At 37.4% G+C, this 12011-nt stretch overlaps 1 non-coding gene across 1 annotated transcript; it reads right to left on the reverse strand.

Annotated features, from left to right (window-relative positions):
* Positions 1-263: 263 nt before the first annotated feature.
* Positions 264-370, reverse strand: LOC132176773 (small nucleolar RNA R71). The gene has a single exon (XR_009439629.1). It is a non-coding gene; the product is annotated as a small nucleolar RNA R71 (small nucleolar RNA).
* Between the last annotated feature and the right edge of the window lie 11641 nt (positions 371-12011).

Raw genomic sequence — 12011 nt, forward strand, 5'->3', positions numbered from 1 at the left:
TCCCCTCACATACTCAACAATTTTACTCACTTCAGAGGCACACCTAATGAGGATCCACACTTGCACCTTAGGGAGTTCTTTGATCTCTGCAAGACTCAGAACATTGAAGGCGTAACTCCAGAGGGAATCAGGTTAATCCTCTTTCTTTTTTCTTTAAAAGATAATGCTAAGTTGTGGTTAAATTCCTTGCCTACAGATTCCATTCTTGGGAAGAGTTAGCCACTAAATTTCTCAAGAAGTTTTTCCCAGCTCAAAAGACAAGGCAACTTAGAAGGGAGATTCAAACATTTCAACAAAGAGATGGAGACCTTTTCTTTGAAGTATAGGGGCACTTCAATGAGCTGCTTCTCAAGTGTCCACATCACAACCTTCCTCAAGATGATTAGGTACAAGCTTTTAATGAAGGTTTGAATGACACTAACAAAGGTATTGTTGATTCAACTTGTGGAGGTGTGCTTATGGAAAAGAGCAGTGAGGAAGCCATGGAGCTCTTCGAGACATTGAGTGAGCACTCCCAAAAATTCTCATCTAGAGGGAGACAAGGACTAAAGAGTAAGGGCATCTATGAAGTGAACACAAATAGCGAAACGCAAAATCAGATGGCTGCCATGGAGAGAAAACTAGATTTGCTTGTGAAAGCCATGACTACTCAGAACATCTCTCCCGTTCAGCAAGCTGCACAACTCCAGGTATGTGTCATATGTTCCAATTCTGATCACACTATTGAGACTTGTCCTTTGTATTCATTTGTAGATCAGGAGCAAGCAAACTGTGTGGGATAGAATAATTACCCTCCCAAGAACAATCCATACTCCAACATCTACAATCCAAGGTGGCACAACTACTCCAATTTCTCATGGAGTAACAATCAGAATGTTCTGAACCCTCAAGGGCATCAGAGGAACTCCCAACAAGCTATCCAGCCAGTTTAGGAGTAAAAAAAGAATGACCTGGAAAGTATGGTACTCAAATTGGTGACTTCACAATAGGAATTTATGACTTCGCAACACCAAATCAACGCAAGGATTGAGCAATCTATCGCAACACCAAATCAACGCAAGGATTGAGCAATCTATCCAAAGACTAGAAACACAAATGGGGCAAATGGCTAGGGAGCTGAGTGAAAGAAAGAAAGGTGAATTTTCAGCCCAAACAATACCCAATCCAAGGGGTCATCAGCAATTGAAAGCTATAACAACTCTCAGAAATGGCAAGATCATAGGAACTGAAGAGACAACACAAGCACCTCTAGTTGAAGCCTCAACATTCAAGGTAAGTGAAATGGAGAAGGTGAATGCACCACTCTTCCCTCAAAGGTTAGTTAAGCTAAAGAAAGAAAAGAAACTCCTTGATATTTTTGAGATTTTGAGAAAAGTAAAGATTAATATTCCTTTATTAGATGCAATTAAACAAATTCCTTCATATGCTAAATGTTTAAAGGATTTTTGCACTCATAGAAGGAAGTTTCAGGAGCATGAAACAGTGGATTTAATAGAAAAGGTAAGTGCAGTGTTGTTAAGGAAATTACCACCAATGCTTAAAGATCCTGGTAGTTTTACTATTCCTTGTAGGATTGGTGACCATCCATTTGAGTGTGGATTGCTGGATCTACGAGCGGGTGTAAATTTGCTGCCATACAATGTGTATGAGATGCTGGGTATGGGGGAGCTTTCAACCAACTTCAATCACCTTACAATTGGTAGACAAAAGCATCAAAAGACCAAGATGTATATTAAAGGATGTCTTGGTAAAGGTAAGTAAATTTATTTTACCTGCTGATTTCATTGTATTGGATATGGAAGAATCTCCTATGCCATCACCATTATCTATTATCTTAGGGAGACCCTTTATGAGAACTGCTGATATTAAAATTTGTGTGAAAAAGGGTACTATGAGTATGAAGGTAAATGGTGAGAAGATAAAAATCAAAATATTTGATGAATCGAAATTATCTCAAGATGATTTAGAATGCTTTAATGTCTGTATGATCCAAGGTGTTGTTGAGAAAGTTTCCCAGGTCCAACATATTGATCCATTCGAGGCCACCCGCACTCACAGTTTCACAAGGCAGGACTTTCCGCCAAATGGTGAAGATGTTATTGATGAATTATTAAAGCCGAGCACTCCCTAGAGACCTTCCCACCGCAGCCAAGTGCTTAGAGGAAGCTGCAGCTAAATGAACTTGAGGAGTTGAGGCATGAAGCAGATGAGAATACCAAGCTCTACAAGGAAAGAACCAAGGCTTATCATGACAAGGAGCGTGTCAAGAATGAGTTTCATGTGGGACAGAAAGTGTTGACCTATAAGTCGAGGTTAAGATTTTTCCCTAGTAAGCTTCAGTCTAGATGGTTTGGGCCTTGTGTTGCCACCAAAGTGTTCCCTCATGGAGCTTTGGAGGTTCATAGTCTAGAGAAAAATCAGACATTTAAGATGAATGGACACAAAGAAAAGCTATACCTTCAATTGAAATTGGTACCAAGAGATGTAGATTTGGCACTCCAGTCTATCCAATATGCAGCATTACCAAGAGCGCTTGAGCCACATTTGGTGGAATTCGAGTGCATCTCCCCAAAACAATAACACTAAAGCTACTGTCAAAAGCGTTTGAGCAGTCCAGGAGCTCAATCGCGTCTGTTCAGACCAGTGGTATTGAGGCCACTAAGTGCGGTAAAAGTATCTATCCTTTTTAACTTCTGCTTTCCTTTCAATTGTGTCAATTTTTATTTTTAGTTTCTCTCTATTTTCCACAGTAATTTTAGTGTTTTATTTATATTTTTGTTGTCTGTTTTTCTTTACTTAGATTTTGTTTTACTTAAAAAAAAAAATTAAAAACAAAATTTTTCTATTCCTGCGAACGAGCGCACCTTGTGTGCACTTGAGTGTAGTCCCACCTTGTACCCCTGTGTGCGCGCCACATCACCAACACAACGCACTCGAGCAGAGGCGCACGTGACCCATTTTTAGGTCACTTTCCCCCTTCCCCCTTCACTTTTTCTCTGTGCTGTGAACTTCCCCAGCACACTCTTTTCACTCACTGCACACTGCCACACCAACAGCTCCGCCCAACACCGTTCACCTGCCATTTCTTCACTGCCCTCCATCGCCGCATGCCACCCGGCACACACACACCTTCACCACTGTCCCTCCATCTCTGTTTTCCCCCATTCTTGCCCAACCCCATTTTTTTCCGAATTCCCCCATTCTCTCCACATTTTTTTCTCTTTTGGCAAGTCCAACCCATAGCTACAGATTGTGCTTGTCTCTGTGTTGGTTTTCTCTTGTATTGCAGGGGCTTGGAGTTATTTTTGAAGTGGTTCTACCCCACTTAGTTTTGGGAGTGCAAGCCACCTGTTCGACACAAGTCCTGAACCAATCTAAACAATGCCTAGAGCTTGAGCTTACTCCTGACCCACTTTTGAGCAAAGGGAGCTTCTTTTTTAGACGACCTTTGCAATAGAAGGCAACTTCAAGCACTTTCAAGCTACTCAATGGGCGGTTGAAGAGTTTAAGCGTCGTGGGTTGACGAGATTGTTCAACCACTGCCTACAAAAGCCTCTTCACACATTTCTATGAGCACCTCTCTTATGACTGCACTAAGCTGGGTGTCATGTCCTCATTAATACAAGGCAAGGATATTGAGGTGACATCCACCGACATAGCCTTTGCTTTAAAGTCCAATGATGAGCACCCTCCAAAAGATGCACAATTTAAGAAGCAACCTCTCAGATTCTACGTTGCCAAAATCATTGAGGGCATGTGTGAGGGGCAGTTTGCAGACATGCACAACAATACTGGCAGCAGGCCCAAGATGCCTCCACGACTCTAGCTTGTGGATCTATTCTATATCGTAATGCATTTCCCTTGGGACACAAAACTCAGAGGCGAAACTTGTTCCTCCAAGCACTTTATGCCTTTCATAAAGGCTGTTGGTATTCCATTCCTACGCTCATCTGGAGCTAGATTCATAAGTTTTGGGAAGGGGTACATGTAGGAGGAGCAACAGGTACCAACAAAAGGGGATACCATTTCCGTTTCTTATCACTTACATACTGTGGAACAAAGGCATTAAGGGCACCTCAGCAGATGGGCCTGTCAAAGAACATCCAAAAATTGTTAGAATCCAATGGAACCAAAGTTTCTCACACATGCCAAGGGTACCTAGGGTGCCAGCAGCAGAGGCAGAAATGGAGGAGGAAGAACCTATGGACGTGGATGAACCTGCAGCTGCGCAGGCTAAGCAAGAGGAGACTATCACCATCGGCATATTAGAGTTCCAGTACATCTGTGATGAGTTTTCATTCCTTCGGTATGAGCTAGCCTGACCAAAGACGGGCAGCTCAGGAGGAACAATTCTTGGTTGCGCAACGTTTAAAGGCGCAAGAAGAACTACTGCAGAAGCAAGGAGACTTCTTACAGGCATAAGATGGTTTGTTATGGTCCATTCTAGACCGACTACCACGCATCTTCTTCAGGACAATAGTGAGGAGAGCACCACAGTCTGGCTGAAAACGTTAAACTTAGCGGTCATGGGAGGCACCCTACAGCTTATCCTTTTTATTTCTTGATTTGATTTGATTTTGATTTTGATTTTGATTTTATTGTTAGTTTATTTTTGTTTTCCGTTGTTATTTTAGTATTTTGTTTAGAAGGAACAAGTGTGCTTCAATTCAAGTTTGGGGGTGTGCTTTGAGCCATGCTATTCCAGACAGTTTCATCCATCTCCCAAGTAAATTCTTTCCATGCTATATATACAGTAGGGACAATGTGTAATTTAAGTTTGGGGGTATGATAGACAGTTACACATACTTCGTCCCATTTATAGAAAAATAAAAAAATAACAAAATTTGCATGTTCATGTTTGTCTTAAAAGTTGGTTGATCTGAATAATTGTGATTTGATTTCATTGGTGAGCTTAAAATTTTGAACACATGATCTGATAATAGAGTTTTTCAGTTTGGTTACTTACTTTAGGCATATGAGAATTCACCTGTTTAATTAGATCTGATACAAGCACATTAGCACATAATTTGTGGGGTATGACATGAGAGTCCGATGTGTATGTTTCAATGTCTTGGGAGAACTTGAATGACTTGTTAGATGATACTTTGGCACGATATATATATATATATATAATGATCATTGATAAGTTTTTCACTAAGTAACTGCACTTCTTGCTTCATTAAGCAATGAGTGTTAACGTCAAAAGGTAAAATTTTTTGATTTTGTTAATGTCATGGTTAGTTTGGTTTTGTAGCCTTTTTGACTCGAGTTAGTAAGTCCTTAGGGATGTCTTTACACCTAATGCCCTAAAACCACCTGGTTTGGGAGTCATTGACTTAACACTCGTTACATAGGTCAATTCGAAAGCTTAAGGGAACCAAACTTTGTACAGCCTGACAAGAAAAACAAAAAACAAAAAAAAAAATGTTATGCCATAGTTATTCATTCTGATGAGGATTTCAGTGAACCTTGAGATCTTGAAAAAGTGCACATTGAAAATAATTGGAAGCTTCATGTTTATGTGCTAGTTCACTTTACACTGTTTTGAACTTGTGATGCCTTAGCTTGTCTTGTGTAAGTGATTAAATTTTAAAATTTCAATTCATTGGGAAGATGGAGTCCATCTTCTTAAGCTTGCCAATGAATGAAAACCATGGTTTTGAGTGACACTTCAATTTTTGGATAACATGAACTTTGCACAATGTTTGTGGGTTACATTTCTAAAAAACACTCACTAGACTTCACTCTGATAAGTGCTAAAATATTCATATTTTCAGCCCTTAACTTGCATGTTTTAATCATTTGGTTTTGGTTAATTAGGCCATTTTGCTTCCTTTTTGTATTTTCTTTGTTTTTTAGGCTTTTGGAAAAAAGAAAGTGTTTCTGAATGAATTACAAGCTTAAAGGGCAAATTGGGAAAACCTAGAAGATATGGTTAAGCTTAGCCAATCATGGTTAAGTTTAATCAAAGTGCACATTGAAGTCAAATCGGATTGGATGCAAAATTGGATTCTGAATATGTCTCGGTATTTTGATCATAAATTTCATCTCAGACATTCGATTGGGGTGATTCAAGCAGCATTGGAAAGCTAACTCAAAGGGATACAATTCATTATGAAATATCATTTTCCCAATTCGGAGCGTCGCAAGGCCAAAATCGCGCCGAAAGTTAAGACCACAATTTTGGGTGAATCCTACTCCGATTTGGACTTGTACTTAAAACTCCGAATTTCCTAGGATTACTAGGGCTTCTAGGACTCTCCTAAGCCCTATAAATAGACCTCTAAGCCTCACAATTCAATAGAAAATTCTTGGAGACAATTAGAAGGAGACAACTTTAGGGAGAGGATTGGAGGCTACTTCTAGGAGTGGTTTTTGGTTCTTTCTTTACCTTCTCTTTTCTTTTTATTTTAATTATGTGTAACTAACTCTTAAGGAGCGCTAGATTGAAGCCCTAATTATATTTATTTAATATTTCAATATTGGCGCCTTTGTGATAATCATATTGTGTTGCTTAATTTGATTAATTCCTATTTTCTTGAATTCCTCATATGTATGTGACTGGCCATTATATGCATGTGGTATGGACTAGTTAGTTAAATCAATTTGGATGAATGAGTCTTGGGTTTAACATAAGTAACAAAAGATATCCACACCGGATTCTTGGGTTAATCAACATGGGGAACCGGGAGTAGACACCCATGCCCTAGGCCTCATGTGTTTGTCAATTTTCACAGTTTTATACTTTCTTAAAAAATAACTTAGTAGACACCCATGCTAAATCCTTTAAGAAAGAAAAGAATTAGAGTAGACACCCATGCCTAATTCGTTGCTTAGAGAAATCAATAGCTTAAGGAGTAGACACCCATGCCCTTAGGTTGACAAACATTAAGTACTCATAATATGATTGGATCATTGGCATATTGTTATATTATCTAAGTATAATTAGTGGTAGATATCAAAGCCCTGCCTTTACCTTTACCTTTTCATTTGTCTTTAGAGCTTTTTATTTCTTTTTCACAATATCAATTCCGTGACAAGTTGATATTTTAATTAATTCAAAACAAAATCACAATTCTTGTGGGATCGATCTCGTACTTGCTGCATTATACTATTGTTTTGATCTTGTGCACTTGCGAGTTAAAACGTACTAAATATTATTTAGTAATTTAGGTAGTAGTTGGCACAATACACTTGCCCTCTAAGGGAATGCCTAGGGGTTTAAAAGACATGTTGTATACGCTGAATGCAATCATACATCCCACGAAAGTTGGATTTATCTTTTGTTCTTTGTTTTTCATTTTGTTTTTAGTTTAGTATTGCTAAAGGACTAGTAATATGTAAGCTTGTGGGTGTGTTAAGTGCTAAATATTCATATTTTTAGCCCCTTAATTTATATTTGTTAATCATTTTGTTTTGTTAGTTTGTGCAATTTTACTTCCTTTTTTTTTTTGTGTGTTTTATGTCTTTTTAAAGGTTTTTGAAGAAAAAGAAGCAATTTTGGAAATTGAAGCATCAAAGGAAAAAAGTGGGACACGGCTGGAATTGCGATTGAGCGCAAGAGACTTAGGCTCGAGCACCCTACACAGGATCGATCGCAAGTGTGCGATCGAGCGCACCATCCCTGGGATCGAGCATACCTGTGCGCCAAACTATTTATTTTTTCCAGGTGTATTCTTTTCCTATTTATTTTATTATGAAGATGATTAGCATCAAACTTATGTGTAACTAAATACTTTATTAGGGCTAGATTGAAGGCCTAATCATGTCTCTTTAATATTTCAATATTGGCGCCTTTGTGATAATCACATTGTGATGCTTAACTTGATTATTTCCTTATTTATTGAATTCCTCATCTGAATGTGTGTGGCCAGCATATGCATGTGGTATGGATTAGTTATTTAAGTCAATTTGGATGATCGAGTCCTTGGCTTAATAGAGTAACAAAAGATATCTTTGCGAATTCTTGGGGTAATCAACATGGGGAACCGAAAGTATACACCCATCCTCATAGGAATGATCTCGTAGTTGCACCATCTACTACTGTTTTGACCTTGTGCACTTGCGAGTTAAAACGTAGCAAATATTATCGATTAATTTAGGTAGTATTTGTCACTTTGCACAAAAATTAGTCAGCAAATGTTCAGGTGGTCCCCCAGCGAACGTTCGGTGTACTTTTGGACTTACACCTGAAAAGCATGCATGTACCTTCCTAACACACTGTCAGCGAACGTTCGGTCAAAACCATTGAATGTTCAGCTAGAACCAGTAGTGAACATTCTGTCAACACTTGCGAACGTTTGCAGGTGACTTTTCAGCAATTGACCAATTGCGTAGTGTTCAGTAAAAAAAGCATAACTTTTGCTATGACTCTCAAAATTGCATGTGCAACCCCATTCTGGAAAGCTCTTTCCGAGACGAACGTCATGTTATCCATGACAATATTTTTGAGTGTCTTCTTTGGACTCAAAAATATAAGATTTCTCTCTTAAAACAGTGTTTCCAATGCTTTCTCATCGTTTAGGAATTATTCCTTCACTTTAACACTGTAATTAATCCTATACTCATTGGTTACCATGTATAAGATATTCTTCAGTACAATAGGCATTTTCACCATCATTGAACATTCGGCGCAGTAATAAATTCTTAAAAAGTCCATGGTCTTACACTTTACCAAGTGAGAACCAACCCTAGCATTCTAATTAAAGTGTAGTTAACCCTAATTTATTTTCGAGGTATTACATATTTTGTCATTTGAAAAATAATCATTAATTTAATATAAGATATATTATATGTTGTATACGAGAATCATGTAATAGTTCAACTCCATATGGTCTATTCAAGTCTTTAACCCCCTCTTGGTTGGATTGGTGCTATCTCGAGGGACCTATAATACAATATCGATACTCTAGATACTATCGCATACCATCCTATACTAGTAGCCTCACCCGTTATAAAACAATCATTGGTCCAATGTTAAACAATAAAGGTAACCCTTAAAATTTTAGTAAGCCCATGATTGTTATCCTACATGTCTCGGTGTACCATATCATATGATGCAATTCATTTTTTACCCGTCTTTTACATGTATGTATTTACAAATCTTTCATTTCATTATCTTATATTCATCACTCATTTTCACATAATAAAGTTTATAGTAATATAAATAGGTTTCATGTGAGTTGTAAACATATACGTTTTGATACATAAAATAATTATGTTTATGCGGAAAGATAATAATAAAAATAATAATAAGTATCTCTGTGTGATTTACTCACTTGAGTCATAGAGTTCCTTTTACAAATTTTCATAAGGCTCCACAATCTCAAAATCTAAGGAAAGACCTACCCATTAGTTTTAAACACAAGCTAAAATAAGCCTTAAATACTAATGTGCTCAAAATAGGCTTACTGCCTGACCATCGAACTTTTGGACTAAAGAGGTCTAACGTTTGACCATAACATCGAACGTTCAGTGCATGACAGAAGCTCATTCCGAACCACAAACTCCACCAGGACTCATTCTAACACAGAAACCCATTTATATGTGTCCGAAGGTTGTGGATAAGAATGAGGTGTTATTTCTCAGTACTACCAACTATCGAACAATCGGGGTGTACTATCGAATGCTTGGTGTACTATTGGACCAACAGTCTCATGGTGTTAAGCGAACATTTGGATGTACTATGTCGAACACTCAAGATGTTAAGTACCAAAATATTCATATTTTAGCCCTTATACTTATATGTGTTAATTCCTTAGTTTTGTTAGTTTGTGCTATTTTATTTTCTTTTTCTGTTTTCTGTCTTTTTGTAGATAATGGAAGAAAAGAAAGCAGAAAAGTTCCAAGCGTAAAGGGCAAATTGGAAAGACCTATAAGATATGATTAAGCTTAACCAATCATAATAGAGGACCTATATGATGTGGTTAAGTTTAATCAAATAAAGGAAATGATTAAATCGAAATTTCTCAAATTGGAGTAATAATCAGATTGGATTCAATTTTGGATTCTGCACATGTCTCGGTGTTTTGACCATAACTTTCATCTCAAATATCAAATTTATCTAATTCAAGTTTCATTGGAAAGATAACTCAAAATTATACAAATCATTGTGAAATAGTATTTTCCCAATTCGGACTGCCGCTATGCCAAAATCACTCTGCAATATAGGAACACAATTCTGGACGAATCCTATTCCGATTTGGACTTAGGTTTTCTTTCTCCTAATTGGACTAGGACTTAAATCTCCGAATTTCCTAGGATTAATAGGGCTTCTAGGACTCTCCTAAGCCCTATAAATAGACCTCTAAGCCTCACAATTCAAGACACAATTTCAAGGACACAATTTTGGAGAGGGAAATTTGGAGGCTACTTCTAGGAGCGGTTTTCGATTCTTTCCTTCCCTTTTATTTTTATTTTATTTTAATTATGTATAACTAACTCTTAAGGAGGGCTACATTGAAGCCCTAATTATGTTTATTTAATATTTCAATATTCGCGCCTTTGTGATAATCATATTGTGTTGCTTAACTTGTTTAATTCCTGTTTTCTTGAATTCCTCATATGTATGTGATTGACCAATATATGCATGTGGTATGGACTAATTAATTAAATCAATTTGGATGATCGAGTTCTGAGTTTAATAAGAGTAACAAAGGAAATTCATACCGGGTTCTTGGGTTAATCAACATGGGGAACCAGGAGTAGACACCCATGCCCTAGGCCTCATGTGTTTGTCGATTTTCACAAATTTATGCTTTCTTAAAGAACAACATAGTAGACACCTATGCTAAATTCTTTTAAAAAGAAAAGAATTAGAGTAGACATCCATGCTAAATCCTTTAAGAAATAAAAGAGTTAGAGTAGACATCCATGCCTAATTCGTTGCTTAGAGAAATCAATAGCTTAAGGAGTAGACACTCATACCCTTAGGTTGGCAAATATTAAGTGTTCATAATATGATTGGATCATTGGCATATTGTTATATTATCTAACTATGATTAGTGGTAGATATCAAAGCCCTGCCTTTACCTTTTCATTTATCTTTATATCTTTTTTTTTTTTTTTTTTTTTTTTTTCACAATATCAATTTAGTGACAATTTGATATTTTTATCAATTCTAAAACAAAATCAACAATCTTCGTGGGATCGATCTCGTACTTGTTGCACTATACTATCGTTTGATCTTGTGCACTTGCGAGTAAAACGTACTAAATATTATCTATTAATTTAGATAGTATTTAGCACAACACAATACTAGGGTTTTCGTCAAACGTTCAAGTGTACTATGCTGAACGTTCCAGCCTAAGTTATAGTCGAACGTTTGTCTCTAAACCATGAATGTTCGGAAGAGAGAAAAAGTTAAGATCTCCCTTTTATGAAATTTTTAACATCCCATTAGTCTAACCAAAGGTCACTTAATCCTAATTAAAGTTCGGAGTATTACATTCCTCCATCCTATTAACAAACCAAAAATCACGATATTTTAAACACAGACATGTCACAAGTGATCAACAAAGAAAATGATTCTACTCAAATGACTTGGGGTCTCTCGACTCTCCATCAGGGGCTAGGTAGCAAACCGGCTTCCCGAGACCAAGCATTGAGCTTGCTAGTTGCATCATGCCTTACACCACTCGTGAAGATGCATGTGTTCAGTCCTCGAAATTTCGAAATAAAAAAGGGGTTAAATGTTGTTGTTACAGTTTTCGGTACGGTGGACTCAAGGGAAATCCAAACCACTCCTTTCTTGTTCTCGGATTCCCTTCAAACCTACAAAACAAGAGCACATGTTAAGAGGATGCGTCGGGTAGCGGCCGGTGTTTCCTCCTCCGAGGCTTAAGTCAAAGTTTGTGCAAACTCAGTACAGAGCTTAGTATTGTATATCTGCGTACCTCTGAAGTGAGATCTTTTATAGTTGATCATATGGATATAACTATGATAACCAGGCAGAGGATCCGAGATTTGGGCCTAACGATCAGTGAAGTTAATATTTGTGTCTCCTGTCATTA

Source organism: Corylus avellana, chromosome ca3 (assembly GCF_901000735.1).
Source record: "Corylus avellana chromosome ca3, CavTom2PMs-1.0".
NCBI lineage: Eukaryota > Viridiplantae > Streptophyta > Magnoliopsida > Fagales > Betulaceae > Corylus > Corylus avellana.